The sequence below is a fragment of the Arvicanthis niloticus genome, chromosome 14 (assembly GCF_011762505.2).
Source record: "Arvicanthis niloticus isolate mArvNil1 chromosome 14, mArvNil1.pat.X, whole genome shotgun sequence".
Classification (NCBI taxonomy): Eukaryota; Metazoa; Chordata; class Mammalia; order Rodentia; family Muridae; genus Arvicanthis; species Arvicanthis niloticus.
The window spans coordinates 19941576-19965843 of record NC_047671.1 but is presented as its reverse complement, the minus strand read 5'-3'; positions in this window follow the sequence as shown (position 1 = coordinate 19965843).

Below are 24268 nucleotides of genomic sequence, written 5' to 3'. Positions count from 1 at the left end.
CCACAGGAATCTCCTAAATCTCCGATTCTTATTTGTGTCGAAGCAGAAGATTTAGCTACTTACCTAACAGAAAGGGGGGTAAAGATCTGAAAAGGGCTTTAAGTATTTAGTACTTTAAACCCTGCATAAATTGGAGATTTGAATAAAAAATCAGCCCTGGTATTTTTCTATGAAAACAGTGAACAGAAGGAATATACAGGCTCAGAGGAATTAGCGTTTTATGCCAAACATCAATCAACCCGGCTTTAGAAGCCTATTTATAATACTGTGGGGGTTCTGGACAGTAGCACTTCACACTGTGAAGACCAACCCATGACATTAGACAGTGAACAATTGAAGTCTTTACAAATAATTAAAACTCTGTTTGAAAATGGAGACGTTTTCCACAGCTTTCGCGTGCGCACGAGATGTCATCGATATTCAAGAGTGTAAATATTGACTAGTTATTGCTGCTAGCCAGAAGGAGAAAATTCCCTTTGAAATAATAATGTGGAGTGTGTGTATATAACATATACATATGTATGCACACACATATGCATAGAGATGTTAAATATATAGTCATATAGGGAGAGAAAATATAGATTTCACTTTATATGACAGTTACATAGCTATGCTTTAAACAACCTATGTTCCCTGCCAGTGCAGTTTGAGTGTGAGGATATATGTATGTGTGGATATGTGTATGTGTATGATATGCAAAGAGACATGAAAATATTTCTGAAAAAAATTATCCATGATTTTTTTCCTTTAACATGATGTGAGACATTAGAAAGTGGCTTACATCTCATCTTAAAAACCCTGTATGTTGTTTAACTTGAGATCTAGAACTATATAATGTTAGAACTTGCAAGGACAGAATCAATAACTGTGTCTAGTTTTCATAATATTTTAAGCCCACCTCAAATCCTTTTGGGGTGCAGACAAAGCGCAACTAATACATCAATTAGAATCCCGGAAACGGCTCTTTAATTTGACCATTTTTCATTTAAGAGACATGAGAATTAATTTTTTTTAAATTAGGAAAATCCTTCATGATTATTATTTCAGGATCTTCATTAAGCAGAGGACTACTAGAGGGATCGCCCCGCTTTGGTAATATGGAGAGGCAGAGTAAACAAAAGCCGTTACCTTTCTGCACGGCGCTTCCAATACCTCTCTGGCACCTGCGTGCGCTCCATCAGTTAGTACAGAAGCTCGCGTCGTGCAGAGAGAGTGAGGGGGGAAAACAAGGTACACAGGAAGGAGAGCAGTCTGCATGGTGACTGAGGCCAGGAGAGGTGAGCCTCGCCACAGGTAAAATGCACTGGGGATTTGAGGAGGCCCCTAGAAAAGAGAATCGCAGAAGAAATGGCATTGGGGAAGGGATAAAATTGAGGATGACCTGTCTTTGGAGAACTAAAACCGAAGTCGAGAATGAGTGTGAGATTGTGGACCAGGCTGATTAAAGCTTGGCGTGGTTTTGCAAAGGGCTTAAGCTATACGCTTGGCTCTGTGAATGTCTGACTCCACCAAAGTCACACAATCCGAACAAAAGGAAACAGAGCCTCCATGTTTACACAGGAAATGGAAACCACCATAACCTAGACCCACGCTGTTAACCATTTTAGGGAAGTTAGTTCAGAAACGGACTGACCTAGGTGTAGGAGAAATTAAGCGTGCTACATCCGTCTATACTTTCCAGCCCTGTGGTTAAAGAATGGGACTAAATACCTGTGAACGTGTTGTTAAGGGCTTCTGTAAATCACCCACACCCAGGAGACTGAGAGAAAATTCCCCGCAGCCTTTTGTAAATGACTAGAGTTGGCTGTGTTTCTGACCCCTTCCTAAGCATAGGACACTGTTGGCACAGGCTATGTGGTGTAGGACACTGGTCCTTGTGGCTAGTATGGGATTTCCATGACAACTCTGTGGCTACAGCACAACAGGAAGTGTGACAAAGCTACTGGTTGTGGATAACTGCACGCTGACAAAGAGAAAATACTCCAGTCAAAAAGGAAGAGCACTTTGATTCAAGGGAAGTCCATCTCCAGGCAGACAGCTATCAAATCCTTATTCCAAAGTGGAGTGTAAACGGTCCATTGAGAAGACCACGAGTCTCCTAAGGACCCACATTAAATGTAGGCCCAAAGCTTCAGTTAGCATCGTGATCCAAGTGTCAGTCAGGACCCAGGTGGAGTCTGTTTCCTTCTGCTGCAGGCCTGTTTCCTTGCAGTCTTGGTTCAGTCAGCCTGAATTCAGGAAAGCACCAGGGGGAGCTCACACATCTTCCTTCTTTTTCTCCCCCTCTGACAGGAGGTTGGCTGTGAGATACATCCCCCGGCAAACCGGCAAACCAACCGGTAGGTCACAAACAACAAGGAAGGCGAAGTGATTCACTGAAGTAAACAAAGATAATTCGTTCCATAAAAATACCCTAGATTCTTCCCAAGCACTGCCCCACATCTCTTGGATGGGGTACACCTCAGCTGACTGTAGGACTGTGTGTTGAGAGTCCTGTGTGGAGAAGACCTACAGGATTGTTCCTGATAAGCCCCTGGAGGGGGTGAATGTGAGGGAGAGAGAGAGGTGGTGGAGAACACGGATGAAGAGAAGGAGGGAGGGAGAGATTGATGTGTGTTGGGGGGGGGGTGTCCTTCATACAACATGAAAGGGCAGTTTCCAGAACTCTCCACTTGCAATCGCACAGGAGGACAATGGGAGGGATTTGGCACCGGGGAGGTTGTGTCTATGAATCTCCACACTGATCCTTGGGATAGACGCTTTTGTTCTATTTAAGGAAGAGAACTATTTGTCGTTCGCTTTGCCCAGGATTGAAAGCCTGAGACAAAGAACAGAAACTTAAGACACGTAACTGACTTAACTGTATCGACATCGGTGAACAGAATTGTAGCTCGCTAAAGGGCTGTATAATTCCTACACCTCGGACTCCCTGTCGCAGCTTAGTGAGGAGTCCTAGAGTCAGAGAAAACTGATTCCCTGCTCTGATTCCTCATCCTCACAGGCTCAAGGCTTTAAATGGAGCTCTAATCCTAAATTTCAATCTCCTGATAGCCCTCAAACATGCTTCATGGGTCTGACCTGCAACCCCATAGTTTGAGACAAGTGAACTAGAATTGTTTTAAGTTTTAATTTATGGATCATTCGTTGAGATTCTGGGAGGAAAATGAAAAACCTTGACCACAGAGATCAAGTCTTTCTCACTAGGTTAAAAATCCGTTCTGTGTCGGGTTTCTTATTCTCCCTCACCTCAACTACCCTTCCTTGTAAGATTATGACTGGCGTTCTTTTTGTCCCAAGTCTGAACTTTGAACCATCACAATTTAAAAGATGAATCACGGCGGAGCCGGTGGAATTGCTAATAAATAAGATGATGTGTGGCTCGGGAAAGCGTGGGGATTGGGGGGTGGGGGGGGGAGTAGTGTGGTGTCTCTCTTCCCAGGTGGATTTTCCCCTGACGGACCAGCTGGGCCCGCGGGGATCGCGGCCTCCAGGGTCCCTGTGTCGCACTGTGGCTCGATCTGCGCGGAAGAGGCCGAACGAGGTCTGAGACAGCACCAGAGGCCGGGAACCGGGAGGACCACGGGCGCCAGGTGGAGCGAGGAGCGCTAAGCGGGTCCACAACCGTGGCTCACGGAGGGCGCAGGACATGTGGGGGCACGGTCACCGTGGCCGAGGCGAGCGAGCGGGAGGGATGCTTGGAAGCGCGCGGATAGTCAGGCTTCTGCGGAAAAGTCACCGCCAGGCGCAGGGCCGCCAGAACACAGGAACGGGTGGGGACACAGGATGGGTGAATCCGGACACCGTGCGTGTGGCTCACACTTTTCTTTTTCAGGGTTTGAACATCGGAGACTAACAGTCCTAACAAGCCTGAGCCGCATACATCAGTGCGGCAAATTTTCGTGGAGACTCTGGGGGCGGGGGGTGGGGGGGCGGCAGGACTGGGGGACAGCTGTGTGATCATCCCTGCCCCCACCCACCGCACCTTCTGACCTACGGGAAATGAAAGCTCAGCTCGGAATCCGAGCGGCCAACGCGCCTCCATGCTGGGAGAAGTCTCCAAACCCGGAACGGTCCTTCTCCACTCGCGCCTTTTTTAGGGAGCCTGTCCTGGGTGCGACAGGCTGACAGTGCCGCCCAAGGAATATTGGGAAATCCTGTCCCAGGGTCTGGGACACCTGGCCAGAGACCAGAACCACTGCAAAGAAAGTATCCTGGTGGACGTCTGGAATCTTTCAATCACACGACCAGGAAGGAGGGGACATTTTCTGAACACATAATTTATAGCCTTAAAATGTTAGTAATGATCTGGGTTCCTCACCTCTTCCCAAGATGCAGGATTTTTTAACTTCCTGATTTGGGAGGGACGGCTGGTAGCCACCAAGAACAATTTCTTGTAATCAAATCTGTTCAAGTGTTTCCATGAAGTACTATTGGGTAAAAAAGATCTGTTACCCAGCTGCCTGTATAATTTTCAACAGAAGCAACTCTGCCATATAAAATTCGGCCTAGCTTTCACTCAGAGAGGTGGCCCCTCAGCACCCTGTCACAGCGGGGGCTCCAGAAACCATCGTGGACTAGAAAGCTGCTCTCCAAAAGCAGCTGTCCCCACTTCTTATTTAAGTCTTGATTTTTTAGATCAATGAGGATGTGGAGACTACAAGACCAGGACTGAAAAGCAGGGTTTCTCAGAAAGGTTAAGGGTGAGAAACCTATGGTGAACTAGGGAAACAAAGAAACCCCACAGTCTAAGTCATGACTTTTAAATGAAGAACCAAGGAAAACCCAAAGAGAGGAGGGCAACAAAGATGGGCACTTCCGGGGCCAGCCCCGCCCCCATTCACCTTATAAAGAACTTTAGTTATGTAATCTCATTTACTTCTCCAACTCTAGAGGTAGGATAATATTTTCAACTTGGGTGTTTACAGAAGAAAAAACATGTATCTCACAGATAAATTGCTCAAGGGCCTATAGCTAGTAGAGTCATTGGGACGGATTAAGGGGCACTTCCCAGAGTATTCCCTGTTGTTGTTGTTGTTGTTGTTGCTGCTGCTGCTGCTGTTGCTGCTGCTGCTGCTGCTGCTGCTGCTGCTGCTGCTGCTGCTGCTGTTGCAGTGGAAAACTGGGAAACCAATTACCTTGGGGAGGGGGTATTTAAGCTTAGAGAAGTTTGAAGTCCACACAAAGACAAGCAAAAAAAAAATATTTTTTTAATCATTATTGGTCATCTAGTTGAGTGGTTTGGGGACAAGTGTGACCATTTGAGAAAACTGAACAGTGCCTAATCACTTTGTGAGATTATGTTGAAACTAATAGAGTGACCAGTTAGAACTAGGCAGAGACACTTACCCCGATAGATATTCTCCAAGAAACCAGAGAAAAACTGAAGGAGTTTGGACTTTTTCAAACATTAAGAACAATTTGAACTTTAGTTGAGGGATTATATAAACTATCATTAGGACTGGAAGGGGCCTCAAAAACTTCACCCAACAAGAATGACAGAACTTTTAAATCGACTATGAATTTCAATGGTGTCGACATGACCAAAGTCAGTTGTCTTAACCCCTCTAGGATTCAGCATCCCTGGCTGTAAAGGGAAGCAAGTACAGACTTCTGCGAGGTTGTTGTGACATTTACAAAAGCAGTAGGGTTGTAAGCCCTTAACAGAATGTCTGATGTGTAGACGAGGCTTAAATGTATTAGCAGTGTTTCCTGTGATTAAAGTGTGTGCGGACAGATTTGGCGAGAGTAGACATGCAGGGTGTGGGACTCTTCCACAGTTTGCCTGAGGCTGGCCCTGGGGAAAAGATTGGAATCTCAGTAGCTGTCGAGTCCTCCTCCTCGGTGACTTCCTGGAAAGGACAAATACTGAGAGAAGCACCTAAGATACTTAGATGAAGTCTGGGGACCTGCTTTCCCTTGAGCTGGACCACTCTGAGAAACCTAAGACTCCAAGGGTGCTGCTGAGTGACTCAGGCAGCTTTCAGATGGGTCAACACTGTTACTATCAGTAAAATGCAAATCTTTGTCTCCTTTCAGGATCCTTGAGCAGGAAAACAAAATTGTGTTTCTTTCTGTGCTTTGTTTTTTTAAATGTTTCAGATAGTCTCAGGTAACCCAGGCTGGCCTCAAACTCACTGTGCAACTGAAGGGAACCTTAACTCTGCTCACCTGTCTTCACCACCCAGTGCTGGAATTAAACAGGTACAGCACAATACCTAGCCTCTAAGGTTGTTGTTGCTGTTGTTGTTTTTTTTTTAACACATATATGTATACACAGATATTTAACCTTTTTTTCTTTTCTCCTTCTTTGTTTCTTTGTTTTCTTCTTTCTTCCAAAACTATGGGCAAGTTTTGCTGAGTTATAATTTACCCTTTGTTGGATCTTGACCTGGGACAGAATGGTGATACATTGCTTTGAAATGTATTGGAAAACAACTCTCTAAAATATTTTCTACTAGAAAAAACCAACAAGATTGACTCTAGAGATGTACTTTGAGAATACTGGCATATTATGCTCTACCCCAGACAGTCAGTGCCCAGAGGGAAAACACCAAGAATAGCTTGTTCCCACCCATAGGAATTAACCAGTTTTAATACTTTGTTGATGGTGTCTTGCATTTAACCTTAAAAATAAAAACACCTTGTTATTGTTCTAGTGTATATATCTTGCATTCTGCTTCTTATCTTTATGTGTATTTCCCCCACACCACTACAAATATTGTAATAGATGGTTTTATGAACCAGCTTCATATCATACAGTACGACATCACTCTCTGTCTTTGGACGCTGTGGGCTCCAGTTTGTGCTGTTGTAAATGTGAATGCATAAATCCCTAAATGTAACACCACTTTGCAAAGCCAACTCCTTTACAGTGTCATTTTAAAGGCTTTTGAATTATATTGCCCAACAGTCTGGAAGGTGTAGCAGTCCTTTTCCACACTAGGCAGAGTTTATGAAGGACACTCTTCTCTCCTGGTGTTTCTAGTGGGAACTGATATCTTTGCCAAAATAAAAATTCTTTTCTAATTGGATCGTTTTAGAAGACTGGATTGTTAGACATGGGTTTATCTGGGACGGCTGTCAGGGAAGGTGCTTTTTCAGATCCCCCGCCCCCCAACTGTTTCCATTCACTGACTGATCTTCTTGTATCATTTGTCCATTTCTGAACTTGTTGCCCTCAAATCAACCCTTGTCAGAATTTCATTCCCATTTATCTTTTCAGCTTTAATTTTATTCATGGTTTTTGGTATAGGAAATTTAAGTTATTCTGGTAAATACATCAAAGCATTTCTTCATGGTTTTTCTTTTGTTTCATGTTGTTCTACAAAAATAATCCCAGACAGTCACCTATTGTTTTCTGTTTGCATTTATTGTATGTCCCTATGTATTGTTTTGGTAGATTTGATTTTGTCCACAGATAGCAAGACGTTTTTTCCCATGGACTCCACTGTGGAGAGGTGAATAAAGTCATGAATGAATGTGTGTTGTTTACATGGGCCTTAGACACATGATAATAGCAAAGCTTTCCCCCAGATCAGGCTCAGAGAAACAGCAAAGCCTTCTCTGCTGGTGTGTGTGTGTGTGTGTGTGTGTGTGTGTGTGTGTGTGTGTGTGTGCTGATCTTGACAAGTTTGTTCACAAACTAGCAACTGCCAGTTCCCTGTCAGGGGACGCAACCTGAGACTGCGCTTTCCAGAGATGCTCTATCCAGACTGGCTAACCTTCCTCCTTGTGCTGTACACAATAAACTCCCTGAGTTTCCAGGTTGTGTGATAAGTGCCCCTCCGCCCGTGCTCCCCAACCCTATCCCAGCTTTTGTGTGTCCGTCATTTTGTCTGTTTGTCTTCCTTTACACACCACACAGGTAGGCTCCTGGATGTGGTGCTCCGTATCATCTCTTGCTCAGTCTCTGTGCCTCCTACATCAGAAAAGTTCTGCTGTGTGATGCAGAGGAAGGGGTGCTCTTCACCAAAAGTAAGTGAAAGGGCATCAGCCAGTTAGAACCTGGGGCTGATTGAGAGGACAGCACCGGGAGTTCCCCCAAGCAAGGAAAGAGGCTTTCTTTAGGAGAAAGATTTGTGTAGTTGAACTTGGTATATAGAGAACTCTCTTTTAAGTACCATGTAGAGCACTTAGATTTTAAATTCGTCCCTCAGAGTTCATTCAGCAAATGTTAGTTTAGCCTCAACTATGGCCAGGTGCAGAGAATGAGATTCTCTCTGTTTCTGTCTGTGTTTCTCTCTCCCTTTCTCCCCCTTTCTCTCCCTTTCTCTTTCTCTGCTTCTGTTTTTCTTCTCTAACACTGTCTACCAGTGTTACTGAACTCAGCCAAATCATATTAAGTATTACTGCTGATTCCTCATGTCATACCCTGCCTTCTCCTCTTCATTTAGTTAAATTGTCACAATACCTTGGGTAAATACATTCCTTGTTCCGTCACTTTTTCTTCATGTGATGAAGAGTCCATCTGCAGCAATCTGGTTCATTGGTTTAAGAAGCTTGTTGGGTGCTGCCCTTTGGGGGGGGGGCTGTGTATGATGCATGCACACAGGTGCACACACATGCACTTTGAGGTTCTCTTTGATATAGTAACAGTACTGGAAAGGCTGTCTCAAAATTTACATCCTGCTTCTCCTTATGCTTTACAATAATTTAAATCACCACAGAAGATGTCAGTGAGAACACTTTCTGTCTGGAGCATTTTTTTTTCCCATTAAAGTTTCCGGAATTTAGACCTCAAAGAAGATCAGAACTTATTTTTCCCCAAATAACACAGAATGTCAACACTGTTGTATTCTGTAAGTGCATGATAGCAATCAGCTCCTTATGCCCTCAAGGAAGACTCGTGGATTGCTGAGAGTCTAGACACAGTGGTGGGGTGCGAGGGAGTCAAGACCCTCTAGAACCTGACATCTTTAGTGGGTGTTTGTTAGGACTTTTGGCCAAGGGTCTACTCTAGTCAGACAACCAGAGTGTCACCGTATATCATCATGCAGAACAAGGAATGAGGAACTCAGGGGTTCATCACAAATGAGCACTGATCATGCAGCCCCAGGAGGGTGAGACTCTTGAGGATCTGAACAGTGAGAGCCAGACAAACTCTAACCATGAGGCATGAGAGAGCAACAAAGAACCGGAATGACAATGTAGCGATCGAACTAACAGACATTAGCCATATTGGAGATTTGGGGCACTAAGTGGACGACTGACTCATTATAGATTTAGTTTAGTAGAAAAGTGAAGATTCTGGAGGTCTCCTGTTGGATATTAATGTTAGCCCATTAATATATTATTAATATATTAGAATATTATATTCCATAGAATATTATATTCTATAGAATATTAGCCCAGGGCTTAGATGTGTGGACTGAAAGCCTTTCTGGGTCCCATCTTGTGATGTAATGAGATGCTCCCCCAGATGTGGGGTAAGATGAGCTGCCGCTGCTAGGGACTGCTCTTCCAGTCCCAAAGCCTGTTTGCAGCACCCTGTGGACCAAGTGCAGCCATGGTGCTGGTCCCCATCCTTCTCTCACCTCTGTGGCCCTTGTCCAAATCCCTCCATTCTCAGACTGCATTACCTTTAAGCTCGCTGTTGGTGCCATGGCAAGGGATACAGTATTGTAACTCAGGGGATGCAGGACAGTGTTTGCCTAGCAGTCAGGAGGCTCTGGGCTCAATCCTTACCAGAAGAATGAAACGATAACTCTTGAGAGTGCTATCCCTCCTTCAATACAGTAATTTAGAGGGTAAAGGAGGAAAATTCCAAAGAAAAGAAAATTCGACCACATGGCAGACGTTATGTGTAAAGCCACAATGGTTTTACGTGGCTGGAAGATTTGTGAGTGATTTTATAGTTTTACTTTGTTCCAAAATGTTGTCTTTCCCAGTGTCCAATAATGTGTATGCATTATGCATATACTAAGGAAATGTGCCATTCATTTAATAAAGGTCTTCATCATTCTGAGACATGATTTATTTAACCTATTTCCTCAAGTTTTGACACATGGAAAATTCTTATTGAAGTAAGACTTCTTTGTAATAAAAAAACAAAACACAGAAAAACACCACATCATAGGCAGATGCGGTGGTCCACACCTCTATTCCCAGCACCTGGGGGGCAGGAGCGTAAGGATCTCCTTGAGTTTGAGGCCAGCTTGCCATTCTTCCTTCGACATAATAATTCAGACATAAAGTAGTAAAATTAAAAATAGTTTGAGACCAGCTTGGTCTATATAGCTAGTTCCAGACCAGCCTGGCCAGCTACATAGTGAAACCGGGTTTCAAAATAAGTAAATAAAAGTAACAACAAACAAATGGTGTCACACTCAGCTCTACAAGTGAGGGCAGTGAAGCTGTGGAGACAATGGTGACTAAGAGGACCCAATCCCATCTATGATGATGCATTTTTCTTATTAATAGTTTTATTCATTTGCATTTCAAATGATATCCCCCTTTCTGGTTTCCCCTCCACAACCCCCCCAGCCTATTCCCCCCACTTTGCCTCTATGAGGGTGCTCCTCCATCCACTCCTGCTTCACAGCTCCAGCGTACCCCTATGCTGAAGCATCAAGGAGGACCAAGAGCCTCCCCTCCCATCGATGCCCTACAAGGACATCCTCTGCCACATATGCGGCTGGAGCCATGGGTCACTCCATGTGTACTCTTTGGTTGGTGGTTTAGTCCCTGGGAGCTCTGAGTGGTCCTGTTAGTTGATATTACTGTTCTTCCTATGGGGTTGCAATCCTCTTCAGCTCCTTCACCCCTTCCCTTAACTCTTCCACTGGGCTCCCAGGGCTCAGTCTGATGGTTGGCTATGAGTATCCACGTCTGTATTGGTCAGGCTCTGGCAGAACTTCTCAGAGGACAGCATACCAGGTTCCTGCCAGCAAGTGCTTCTTGGTATTAGCAATAGTGTCAGGGTTTGGTGTCTGCAGATGGGATGGATCCCTAGGTGGGGAGGTCTCTGGCTGGCCTTTCCTTCAGTCTCTGCTACACTCTTTGTCCCTGTCTTTGATGATGCATCTGTTACTCTGAAATGTTTGTGGATGAACAATGATACTCCCCACGTGAATCATCACACCTGTTGGAAATGTTAAATACTTCACAATACATTATTTAAAGTGACATCACAGTGAGAAATTCATATATGTATTCTAAATGTACATTTTTTAAGATCATGTGCTGAAAACAGAAGTAGTGAGTAGGATCTGAAGGAGTATCCAATATTTGAAATGTCTTCTATGCATGCTGCATTGTCTTGAGGAAATTGGAAACTATTGGAAACTACCTTAGCATCATCAGACCTGTTCTCTTTCCATTTCACCATTTCAAACAATGACCATTTTATGTTCTCGTTTCTTGCAAAACTGGGAAAATATTATCCCTACTTGGAGCTCCTCTCACTATTAGCAAGAATGACTTAGGATGACTTTCCTTGATCACTACTGGTCTTTATTTTTTTTTCTGTGTATCACTTTGTTTATCATTTCTTGAAGCCATTTTCTTTTGATGGACCACGATTTTAGAAAGAATTTTTTTCACAGTGGCAACTCTGCTTTGTATTTCTTCATACAGGAGTTTCATTGTGGAGAATTTCTATTTTCTATTTTATAGAAATTCTCCATCTGTATCTAAAGTCATTTCTTGTTTGTTTGGATTTTTTTATCCCTTTTGATTAAAAAGCAACCAATACCACCCATTCACTCCCCAACCCCTGACCAAAATGGCATTTCTTGACTCTTTGTTCTTTCGTCTTGTCTGTCTTCTCTGGCAAAGATGGCTTTGTGGTATCGAACATTTTTGACTTTATAAAGGATTTCTATATCTTATAATGAACTTCCTTTTCATTTGTCATTTTCTTCTACAATCCTGAGCTTGAATATCTCTCTCAGATGAAGTTTCAAATGATCGTACCTATCAATTTTATTATTCTTCAATTGTATTTGACGTGACATTAGATCCATTGAGAAGAATTGAAAATTATACAACATGAGCCCTGTTTATAAGTATGATATTCTCCATTAGTCCAGTAATAAGGCATTTATTTATTGACGTATTTATTTATTGCCACAAGGCCTTGCTGTGCAGCTCCAGCTGGCCTGGAACTCCTTAGATAGATCAGGCTAGCCTCAAGTTCATAGAGATCTGCCTGCCACTGATTTCTGGGTCTACATAGACAACAAAGGTTTACACCATCACAACTCACTTTAGAATTTTTTAAAGTTCTCTCTTCATTATTATTGTTGTACGTGTGGATGAACACATCTGCAACAGCCCATGTCCTGAGAACAATTCTGTAAAGTCAGTTCTCGCCTTCATCTGGGAAACAAACCCCAGCCTTGGTGGAAAGTGCTTTTACTATCTGACCTCTCTTGCCAGTTCCATTAATCCAAGTATTACTAATTCTTTTTCACCTAAGTATTATGATTTTATTTATATAGACCCTAAACATTTATCAGGTTGATTTTAGGTAGTCATAATTTTAATATACTGTGGTAATAATAATATTTCAATCAAGTCAACTAAATGTTTATAGGGAGGGGGAAGTACTGAGAGAAAACAAAAAAGAAAAAAATACTCATATCAGCTAACCTCAAAAAATGATATGCTACAGGAAAAGAGACTTTAAATGAAATAAAGGTGTCTACAACCTAAATAGCTAAGTATTTTTAGTGTAGAGAACATTTCCTTAAGTCATCAAGAGCAAGAAGAAGAGGAGGAGGAGGAAGAGAAAGAAGACGGATAAAAAGATAAAATATATGGAAGAGGGCAAATCACATAGACATTTGAAAAACAACAATTTTAGTTACAAGAAACTATCAACCGAGGTCATGGTGAACTGTTTCCTCCCACTATCTCATCACGAAAGATCTTTAAAACCCACATAAAAGTCAGAGAATACTTGTGATTAGACATCGAAACTTTAAAAATCCATTTTCAAAGATTCTAATGACAACATGTCCCCAAAGGTGCACAAAGATCATTTTTGTGGTGTTGGTTGCAAAGTCACTGTTGGGTCGCTCATAAATTTCAAGAATAAGAAAAGGCTTGTCTGTGTAAGGGGAGGAGCCAGCACAGCTGGATAATTCAGCAGAAGAAGAGCCAGCACAGCTGGATGGTTGAGCAGAAGAGGAAGGTAGAGACAAGGGATGCAACTCAGAGGTAGAGCACCAGAATGAAGCAGAGAGAGCAGAACAAGGACAAATAGGCGTAGCTTGTTCATTAGCCATCTTGGCATTGGAAAATAATCACACCACTCTGAGAGCTATTGTCTCTTTACTACATCACTCCATTAAATCCACTAGTGTTTTATTTAGGAAATCTTTATGCCTATCTTTAAAAGATTAAAACATTGTTTGAAGTCATTTAGTAAAAAATTATGGTGATCCATTGATGTTGAATTTCATTTTGTTGTATTTTTTTAAATCTCACTTTGCCCCTTTAAAATTTTTATTTTGTTTGCTTGTTTGTTTTACTTTAGAAGATGAACTCTGATACTCAACCAAATCAAACAAATGGGGAAAAAATAAAATAACAAGATCATTTCCCGAATCCCTTTGCAGCTCATGAGCCGTCAGTCTGTGGGAATGTCTGGGAAGGTTTTTTTCCACAGGAAAGGAAGGCAACTGGAATAGATGCAGGCTTTTCTCCTTCCCTCACCCTAATGGTGGTTACTGATCTTAGATGACACGGTAACCTAGACCACAGAAAGGAAGAAGATGATGTGGGAAGATAGTACATCCTGAATTTTCATGATACAGAGATACCTAACTTTTGTCCTTCAGAGGCAATTTGAGGTTCTATTTGTCATCCCTAAAAGTTTTATATTATCTAAAATTTTGGTGCCTAGGCCTTTATTGTCCCAACTTAATTTTTAGTCCTTTGGGTAACCCATTAATTAAATACCTTTTTATAAAATTATTTAACTCTGTTGATCAAACCACTATCTAGCCAATATTCTATGTATATTTAGCCAATGCCCTATGTATATCTAGCCAATATTCTATGTATTTTGCATATATCAATTACCCGAGGAAAGTAAATATAGCCTAGATTTAAAAAAAAAAAAAAATCTATAGAAAGCTATCTGTGGAGTTATACAAAGGTTATCTGGAATTTTGTCCAGGTCCCTGGAAGTTGCTTTGAAACCTGTGGGGTTTCCTGAAAGATAAGAGTGTTTTCCTTATGCCTAGAAGGCCACTCACAGTGGCCACCAGGTAGCTCCAGGGCAGAAAATCTGACCACAAGATCAAATGCCTGATTTCCAGAGAGAGGAGGAAGTGGATACTGAGTTTAATCTTAGGGCCATTTGTGTGTGTGTGTGTGTGTGTGTGTGTGTGTGTGTGTGTGTGTGTGTGTGTGTGTGGTGTGTGTGTGTGTTTACACTTGCACATTCATATCTGTATAACACATTTTAATCATTTGCCCAAAGAAATGATTCTCAATGAGACAAGCATGTTCCCCAAGTGATATTTGTTGTGGATTTTAGGCACCACAGCAGAGATTAGGGTGTTAACCAGTCTACTGCAGTGAGGAGAGGCTAACAAAGCAGCTAAACAGGAAGGCCACCCATCCACAGCAGAAAGTCTGCAGGCCCCAAAAGACAAACAAACAAAACGGATGAAGTCTGCATGAAGGTTACCTAGGACTTTGAGACCAGCAGGGGCTCAAGGCTGGTTCTTATGAACCCCAAAAGCTGACTTTAGGGTGATTTTATTGTCAATGTTCACAGTTTTACTTCATTTGAAGCACCTTTTAACTTGATAACAGAACTTTGTATGGCATCCCCTTACCTGTCAACCCTGCTTCTTAGAGGTTCTACAGTCTATGTGTGGCATTCCTTTATCTCTTTCACTTTTTAAAAATCTGTCTTCACAAAGTATAAAACATCCATGTTCTGTGTGGTTCCCATCACTTTCCTATTATTCCCTCTGTGAGTGGTGAGAGCAAGCATATGTTGCCATAAGGCAGTCACATAATTGAAAAAAAAATTATTACAATAACTTTAGTTTTATCGGTAATACAGAGAAATATAAATACCACTGTATCTATGAGACATCATCACCTTTGATTTTGCTTTTGTGTCTTTCCCTCCAGCAAGAACTCTGTTTCCAAACTGGAAGCCCATCCTGGTAAATACATCCCCACTTAAACAAAGAGAACCGAATGGTTTGTGTACTATTAAAGTATATTGTTCTGCCGCCATGCATCCTTTTTTTTTTTTTTTTTTTTTAAAGAACCAAGGCAGTATTTCTTGAAGTACATTGTACAAAAACAAAACAGACTTGGCTGACACCATCTTGGTACAAGTTGTTAAGAATGAGGAGATGCTATTACAAAAATAGGTGATGGCATTACCCTTTTGTTCCACCATCAAGGATTTATATCCGAGTCCCTAGGAGGAAAGATGACAACCAAAAATGTAAATCAACTTTACAGAACGCTGCTACTTATAGGAGCAGAAGGTCAGTGCTGGTCCTCTAGGAGTGCCTGAGTTGACATCAGAAGGAACAGAAAGGAATTCAGGGGCTAGTGTCTTGGGGTGAAAAATGCTGGTCATGTCAGTTGACCATGGCTATTGAATTAACCCAGATCTGAACAACATGATAAAGATGAAGAAACACAGAGAAAGGCAGCATCCATGTGGATGTAGCTTGTATGTATAAGCCCAGGTGAGCTCCACTGGGCATGTGGTACTAGAAATTGCTAAGGATGTTTGGAATCCCTCTAAGCACTCAAGAGGATGGTAAACAATGAGACCCAGGAATAGGCAGGCTATCATCACGGAAAAAAACATCAAAATCACGGGGCTTCTCTTGAGTCCAGTCAATTCCATCTCAAGTGAGACACTTTGTGCCTACAAGGACTCAGAGAAAGTGTTTCTTTTGTGCACACCTATAAGATCACAACAATTTGTGTTATCTCAAGGGATTTCACAAAAGCCTGGCAATTGGCTGTATGGCTGATACTTTTCCGCCTTCACAAGGCCCGGAGTTGTCTCGTTAGATTACAAAAAGTTGAGTTTTTGGTTGATGTTAAGGAACTGATTACAGGCCTCCCAGATGAAATACACTGCAGAAGGACATAATCCTAAAATTGAACCTGAGCAAAGCCTGTGTGCAAGAAATGGTATGTCATTGCTGGCAGCTGTAAGCCATCTTGCATCTCCTCAGGCACTGTCCTTATAGACTTGTCACTGTCACAGGAGATTCCCATCTCCTCTCTTAGGTGAGGAACACAAACTGTTTACAGCCAGCATGATTGTGATGCTGGTTTGTATATGCTCAGCCCAGGGAGTCGCACTATTAGAGGGTGTGGCCCTGCTGGAGTAGGTGTGACCTTATTGGAGTAGGTGTGTCACTGTGGGTGTGGACTACCAGACCCTCGTCCTAGCTGCCTGGAAGTCAGTATTCTGCTAGCAGCCTTCAGATGAAGATGTAGAACTCTCAGCTCCTCCTGCACTATGCCTGCCTGGATGCTGCCATGTTCTTGCCTGGATGATAATGGACTGAACCTCTGAACCTGTAAGCTGGCCCCCATTAAATGTTGTCCTTCTAAGAGTTGCCTTGGTCATGGTGTCTGTTCACAGCAGTAAATCCCTAACTAACACAATAATGTAGCTTATTCTGGTGTTGCCATCATATGTCTGCATTGACTGTACTAATATGAAAACAACATATCTCTCTATCAGAGTCAGGGTGGAGAAAGTCAAATCACTTCATATAGATCAAATCTCCAAATTAACTGATGGCTTCCCCTTCTCGTTTTTGCCACCAGTGTTGCTGCCAAGGCCTTAAAGAGAATTAATGGGGGTGGGGAGCACAGATGTATGGGATACCCAAGGAGGTCAGAAGAGAATGTCAGATCCTCTGTACTGTAGTTTACAGTAGTTGTGAACTGCCCTTGAGTGCTGAGGATTCCACATAGGTCTTCTGGAAGAACAGCAACTATCCTTAACCACTGAGCCATCTTTTCAGTCCCTACCATGTTTTTGTTTTTCTTAATCAATTACTAGAATATGTATCAGAGCGTCTCAGGTGAAACCTGATCAACAGTGGATCTTAGGTTGGTGGCTTTCGTTACTCTATCTATTGGTGTAGAAATTTAAGATGACTGCAGAATAGGTGCCTTCACTAGACTATCTCAAAATTAAACCCCATTTTACTATATTCCTGAGTTGCTCAATCCAGCTGGACATAGCTGTCCCCAGGACCCATTGCAATCTGGACAGTTTGGGTCACTATGGTTCTGAAGCATGGGATGTTGCATTAGACAGGACTCTCAAAGAAAATCAACAGAGCCAATGGAATGTATATTTATGTTGTGAAAGAGGGTTCACTAGCGTATGTCACAACAAATACTGCCCAGGTAACCCAACAATGGCCAGCTTCATTGTCAACAAGCTCAGAACCCAAGTGCTGCTAGCTGTAAGAAGCTATATGCCCCAGAAGTCTCAGTCTGGGGATGAAGCAAGGTCTCTATCCTACGTTAGAACACCAAAGAAACTGGGTGTCATTTCAACTCTACATATTTGTTATTGTTTCATGTGGATGATATGTTGGGGAAAAAAATCACATAATCTGTGGTATGCTTGTGAAAATCAGAGAAAAACTTAGGGGAGTGATCTTCTCCATCTACCTTTACATTGGGTTCCAGGCTCTCATGGTGTCTTAGAGTTACTACTGCTGTGATGGATCACCATGACCAAAGCAACTTAGGGAGGAATGGGTTTATTTCAATGTACCGTCCCATACAGCTCTCATCATAGAAAGAAGCCAGGGCAAGAACTCAAACAGAAAAAAAACCTAGAGGTAGGAGTTGATGCAGAGGCTGTAGAAGGTGCTGCTCACTAGCTTGCTCCACATGGCTCACTCAACCTGCTTTCCTACAAAGCCCAGAGACATCAGCTTAGGGGTGGCGCCACCTACGATTGGCTCTGGCCTCTCCCATCAATCACTAGATAAAAAAATACCCTACCGGGCTGCCTACAGCACAATCTTATTATTATTGTACTTATTTATATTTCAGCCATATCCCCCCTCCCAGTCTCCCCTCCATAGTTTCCTCCTGTCCCTTGCCTCTAAGAGGGTGCTCCCCCCAACAACAGGCCTCCACCTTCCCTGGGGCATCAAGTTTCTCAAGGATTAGCTGCATCTTCTCCCACTAAGGCCAGACCAGGGAGTCCTCTGCTACATATGTGCTGGGGTCATTGGACTAGCCTGTGTATGCTGCCTGGTTGGTGGCTCAGTGTCTCTTATGGGCACATTTTCTCAATTGGGGTTCCCTCCTCTCAGATGTCTAAAGCTTGTGTCAAGTTGACATAAAACTGTCTAGCACATATGGCAAGCATTGGCTAATCTTCCTTGAAAAGTCCTTCACAGATCTACCCAGAGGTATATCTCTTAGTCCAAACCATGTCAAGTTGACGGTCAAGATGGCCTTCCTTCTGCCCCTCCTTTCTACCTCCTTAAGTCCTTTCCTATGAAAACCACTTCGTCATTGCAGGCTTCACCCTGCTGTCCTTTCTCTGAACTCTAAGCAGTGTGGCTCTGAATGGTTTTCTAATTGCTTCATGCTACACTTGTGTCGCCTCCCCAAGTGGATCATTAGCTGTCTGGTGTCTATCCCCTCCAAATCCTAGCACAGTGTTGGACTTCCTTTCCTTCCCAACAGATACCAATTGACTGGCTGATTCGGGAAACACAGTACACAGTAGGGATAAGGCAAGCCCTAAAAGCAGTTGTCAGATTTCGTCGTCATTTGTCAAATGTAGATTCAGTTTAGACCTACGTTGTTTCTTTTAAAAAATAGATGTTTGCTTTCCTGGTTCCAAGTCTTAGCTGCTTGTTGCACCAAACCTCCAGTTTCAAGGTTGTTCCCTTTTCTCTGGCTTTCCTGGGAGTAACTTCGAGAAGATGGATTATAGTGTTCGCCTAACCCCCTCCACAGCCTATTGATTTTATATGTCATCAATGTATATTGTATGTCTACACCATTACCAGGAGAAGCAGGAGGTGCCTGTAGTTATGCCCCCACCTCAGCCCGCCATCCCATGCTGTGCTCTATGGGAAGCCTCTGATTCTTACACTTGGAGCTGGTACAATGCAACTTAATCAGACTGACAGGAAACAGGCAGCAATTACAGTTCGCTGCTACATCTGCTGGGTTCCACTTCACTGAGGGAAGAGTTATCTCAATTTTAATGTACATCCCTTTTTCATGTTTCATTTAACCTCTGCTGTATTATTAAACACATCAAAATATAATGACACTCGTTAAAGAAGAAAAAGAGGACAGTTGGGATATTTTGGATGGTATGGCCTATATTTGTAACTTAATTGTATCATTTTTTGCTCCTCTTCCACATCTCCCCCTTGTGAATAACTAATTCAGTATATAGGTATTTAAATAGCGAGTTGGGAACTGGCTGTTTAAACACCTACATCAACACCGAGTTCGGCGACAATAAAATGTCCCTCAGTCATTTGTCTGTTTTCACCAAGAGCCTTTCTCTTTTCAAAAACATGTTTTTGCAGTGTGTCAAAATAGCTAGTTTACCCATTACTGCAGTGCACAAACTGCTTACAAAGCAGCTCAATGAAATCCCCCAGGAATGTATTAGTGATGTGACTCAGAGAAACCTTTGGAACTCAAACTAGCAGGTGTCTCACCCGCTGGTCCAGCCCAGAGCAGCCGGAGCCCATCAGCTGGCCGATCCCGCTGACCTGAATTGCAGGAGCTATTAAACCTTTCATTTCTGCAAGATGGATGTGTTGACACACCAGGCTGAGCCTCTCATCTGGGGCTTTGTTTTGGGCTTTTTGCTTTTCTCCTTTCTGGTTCGATTACCTGACCCTATATCTTTCTTTGAGCCCCGGTTTTATAATTGTAACTGAGTGATTTAGCAAGCTTCCCTAAATATTATATAACCATCAGATATTAGCTATGACTTCCAAATCCAGACTGCCCACATTTCCAGAGAATAATGGGAGTGTGATCTCGAACTCTCTCTCGAACTCTTCAAAGTGTCTAGCTAAAGAAGTGCCAGATGGAGATTTGGGGGCATGGGAAGAGCAAGTATATTGGGGAAATGAAGGACAAGACGTGTGCGTCTAAAGAGGCTCTCAGTCAAGACCAAAAGTCAAAAGGCTCTAACACCCAAATCTCGAAATTAAATTAAATTTAGAAACTTAGAGTTAAAAGAAAAATCATCTAGACTATTGTAGACGTATCCATCTTCAATAGGATGTGATCTGTCTTCCTAGGTTCCTGTGAACCAGGGTGATGAAAAGGCTACAACACAGAGTCTGTGTTATCACGAAGTGCACAACCTACTCACGAAATCAAAACAAACAGAGAAAAGATAAGCCGGAGCCAAGCGGCTGCCACCAGCAGGGTGACTCCGCAGCACATTGTGTTTATAGGCGGTGAACAAGAGAGAGCTGAGGCCCTTAGGGTATCGCTTTAAGCCAAAAGCAACCCGATGTCCATCCAATGAGCACCTACTTCAGCCTAGCAAATGCCAGGCATACCGTCTATTCCGTGAGTTGTGCCATAAGGTTGTTTATAGTTTAAATATTATTCTGAGCCAAAGCCTCCAATAAAAGCAAAGCTAATTCCCCCTGATTTACTCATGAGCTCACTACAGGGTCTTGACAATCAACCTTGAAAGGACAGGGTACCACTGAGGGAGCAAGACAGCAGTTTGACCAATGAGGTGCAGCACAGCATACGAATTTCTGGTCTAAACAAGTCACGTGGCTGACTCTCAAGGGACCTCCTTGTGTCATCATAAAACCTGCGTCTAAAGGCTGAAATTTTAAAGACGGGGAGAGATGCCAGAACAGTGAAAGGAAATACTGTCCTGTCTCTCCATACCTAATGGACAGGGAAGGCAAACTTCAGGAATGAGGAGTGAGTTTAACACTTATCCACCTTAATACTTTCTGATGAATTATTAATTGGTGGTTTGAATAAACTTTGAAATGAAGACTTGAACACTGGGAATTAATGCAGGTCCATCTAAAACAAACAATGCTGGTCCCTGACTAAGGTAGGTCTCAAACTTGCAGTTAGACTTATGCATGCATTTTATAGATTTTTTTTTTAAAAAAAATAAACTTCTTATTGGTTCTTTGTGAATTTCAGATCATGAACCCCAACCCCACCCATTTCCCCATCCCTTTGTACCTACGCTCAGCCCTTGTAACCTCAGCCTTACAAAAGAAAAATAAAATTCTTTGTTGGAGAAGCTGTAGTTCATTGCAATGAGTTACTGGTCTGGTTCGAGGCCTCTGGCTTCCACTACACTATCAATCCTGCAACCTCACTGGGCTCCTCTCTGATATCACTTTGTTGCCCTGTGTCATGGAGATCCTGTAGCTTTGGATCTGTAGGTCTGACCACTTTATGAACTCCAGCATCTATGGGGTAGAGGTTAGGATAAGTCAAAGCCCTGGATCTGAGCCTGGGAGGTATCCCGAGCTGGTCAGCCCACCAGCTCTCCCATACCCATACCACCAGGGTGAGCTCTCCAGCACCGCCCTAGCTAGCTCAGCCAATGCCGCAGCCAGCAGAGGCAGAGCCTGTTCACCCACTCTCATGCCCTCTGGGTGGCTCACCTATGCTCACACCATCAGGGCCAGCTCTACTGTGCCACTCAGGCAAGGTGCAGGGTCTACTCTCTCAAGTGTTGTAGCCCATGAAGGACAGGACCAGCTCCAACACTCTAGCGATCCAAGGCCCAGTTCTCCAGCCTGCCTCCTGACAGAGGTGGCAGGGGACAAGAGGAGGAGGAGGGTATCTCTGCCTCCAACACTTCACAGCAGACAAGTGGCAGGCCCAGTTCATCCACACTCATGCTTCCCCTGCCCTCGCCATTAGAAGTTTACTTTTTAAGTGGGTCTTTAAAAACATTTTTTGAAGACTTGACAAAATTTGGAAAACTCAGATATATCACACAGCCTGGAAGGATTGAAAAAGTTGGTTAAAAGGCAGGTCACAATAAAATATATGTAGGCAACAGTCTATTTTGTCATGTGCTATCAAGAAAACTCTAAAGGAAGCTACCATGAAAAATCATAAAATGTTCACAACTTAGGAATGCAGGCCAGACCATATACTGTAGCTGGAAAACTTAAAGGAAGTGCAAACCAATGGGAGGAGGCAGTGTTCCTACAGACCAGTCTAAAATCATCTTAGTGTGCACTGCGCTTGTGTAACAAGTCTCCTCCTGCTGGCATCGCGGTGAGCTCTGACATGGGAAGGATCCCCAAGCATCATCAAGTGAATCATTTGTCTCTCCAGTAAATTGCACATCACAGTAAAGAGCAATCTCTCATGCTTCTCGCACTTCAGATCTCTGTAAATACATCCAACACTGAAATGTGTGGTTCTCACCTATTTAAGTTATTGACCAGGTTAGTGATTGACAACAGGCTATTAGACTGTAAATTAGGGGGTGGTCAAAAGTGTCAGGTGGGTTTTTGACTGTGTGGGTCAGCAGCATTTCCCCCTATATTGTTCAAGCTCAATTCCAAACCCCCCAATCCCACTTTAAAAATATTTCTTTATTTAGCATGTATGCATGTGTCTGTGTATGTGTCTGTGTATATCACAAGCATGCAGGTGCCCTCAGAGGCAAGAAGAAAGCGTTGGGTCCCTGGATTTGGAGTTACGGGAAACCAGTTGTAAGCTTCCTTCCCAACATGGATGCTGGCAACTGAAGTCAAGTCCTCCGGAAGGGCAGTTCTCACCCACTGGCTCCAGCCCCTCGATGATATTCTGCCTCTATAAAGCACACTCTGTCAGAACCTTAAAAATATGTCCCACTCTTTGGGAGCCAAAGTGGCTCTTCTGGCTTACGAGTTCTGAGTCTATATGTGACTGGCGGAGACAAACAATCATGAACACGATGATCCTTTTATCGGAGAGTGAGAGAAGGAAAGCGCGAAGAAGGTTAGCATCAGAGGAGGGGTAGAAGAAGAAAGGGAGAGAGGAGTCTTCCCTTCACATTGCTCTGTTTTTCAGAGTCTTTTTTTCCCTTTAATATTTGTCTTACATTTTGAAAATTTTTATCTTTTTGTCTTAATCTTTAAGACGAAAAACCTTTGTGTGCTTTTATCTGTGCACACACTTTGTGGAAGCCGGAGGAAAACTTAAAGGAATCAGTTTTGTTTCTTAATATCCTGGGTCATGGGGATTGAACTCTGGTTGTCAGGCATGGCAGCCAGCATCTTTTCCTCTCTGAGCTAGCTCAGCCGCTAGCAGCTCCCTTTTATGCCGCATGCCTTTGTCTTTGCTTCTTTCTCTAACTGACATCACTATTTATCATCCTCATTCATCTCTAAGAACAGGGTCCCTGGACCCACTGCCACTCTGTGAAGAAGACACTGTTGGTTCCCGTCTTCTCTTTCTTTGTGACTTCACATAAATCTTTCCCTATATCTCATTCAAAGCTCCCACTTGCATTTCCTTCCTGATTGTCAGAGGCTGGCAGAAACCTGGGGCTCCATCCATGCCCTGTGCTCCCTGCTCCACTGCCTTCCTCGCAGCGTGCTGTCCCCCATGACTCCTGTCATCTTGTTCTCTGTGCCATTGTCTCTTTAAGAAGCAACAGTTTCCCTCGCTTCTCCTTGACTCTGGGGAAAAAAAAAAGCCTTTAAACTATCCACTTCACGCACCGTTTCTTCCTTAGCTTGTAGCTTTGCTGTCTCTGCTCATGCTGATGACTCTGTCTACTCCTAATTCATTCTGGATTTTTCTTCACAATCTTAATATAATATTTAGTGAGCATGAGGCTCAGCCAGCCACTTGTGGGATCTCTGTATATTTCACCGAACTTCCTGGATCTTAGAAATACCTCTGTCTTCCTTTATTTCCGTGCCTCGGCTCTTTCCCACAGCTACTGTCCTGCTGCTGCTGCTGGGAGACAGTCATTCTCACCACCATGGCACTGGCGGAAGGAGCTCCTGCGTGTCCTGTGTAGGTTACACATCGCAGCATTTCAGAGGAATATATCTGCCACAATGGTGTTGAGCCCAAATCTCATGTACTTCAAACACTGTCAGTGTTTGTCAAGGAATAAGTGTGAAGCTGTGGCCAGGGTGCTGTGGGTGTCCTGGGTGCACAGGACTGTCAAGTTCTGGACACAGCATCTTCTTCAGGTTGACTCACTGGGCTGTTGGAACGGTGGCCAATTTGATAGTTCCCCAAACTCCTCACAAAGCAAGCTCACCCTCGAGTCCTCCACACCACTGTGATTTTGTGG